Below are 966 nucleotides of genomic sequence, written 5' to 3' on the forward strand. Positions count from 1 at the left end.
TAGGATCACAAAGCCTAGACATTTCCAGGCTGGGCTGCCCTCCCCGCCCTCATGTGGAAGAGGGGCTCAGGGGGGGCTGAGGGGAGTATCTTTTCCTTAACACCCCGTCCCTCCCGCCCCCGCTAATGTGATACAGAGGGTAGAGGGTATGTCCAGGGAAGGAGCATAGCGCCCCCCTAATGGTTACAAGAATTTTAAAAATGCAAGGGGTGTCTAGGGAAATTGAGTGGGGAGGGGAGGCGACTCACAACCTAGTGGGGCGAGAGGCCGCATAGACAAGATGATTTCAGGTGGTAAGGGCTACGGAGACAGTGAATGTTTGCTAAACGTGTCAACGAACGACACTAATGAAGCCTGTAAGGAGAGAGATGATAGTGACCATGGGGATACATGGATGGATTTGGGATAAATGTCAGAGGTGGTGTCAATAGAGCTTTCAACCATTTATTTGTTTGCTTATTCTCCTTCAACAAATATTTATGGAGCATGTATATGTGCCAGGTGCTGGGGTGGGGCGGGAGGGGGTCCAGCAGCACACAAAAGACTATTTTCTAAATAGATAATAAAGAAATAAGTATAGCTCAGCCGGCACGGCTCAGTGGTTGAGCGTCAACCTATGAAACCGGAGGTCACGGTTGGATTCCCAATCGGGGCACATGCTCGTGTTTCGGGCTCGATCCCCAGTATGGGGCGTGCAGGAGGCAGCCGATCATCATTGATGTTTCTATCTCTCCCTCTTTATTCCTCCCTGAAATGAATAAAAATATATTTAGAAATAAAATAAATAAGTATAATAAAATATCAGGTTTGATGATGATCAGGGCTTAAAGTAGGGATAGGGTATGATCGGGTGGGATGAAAGGCTGTGATTCAAAATAGGGTGGTCTGGGAAGACTTCATGAAAAGGTGACACTGAGCAAAAACCTTTAGGTGGTGAGGGAACTAGCTATGAAGTTGCCTAAAGCA

The sequence above is a fragment of the Myotis lucifugus genome, unplaced genomic scaffold, assembly GCF_000147115.1.
Source record: "Myotis lucifugus unplaced genomic scaffold, Myoluc2.0 scaffold_743, whole genome shotgun sequence".
Lineage (NCBI taxonomy): Eukaryota > Metazoa > Chordata > Mammalia > Chiroptera > Vespertilionidae > Myotis > Myotis lucifugus.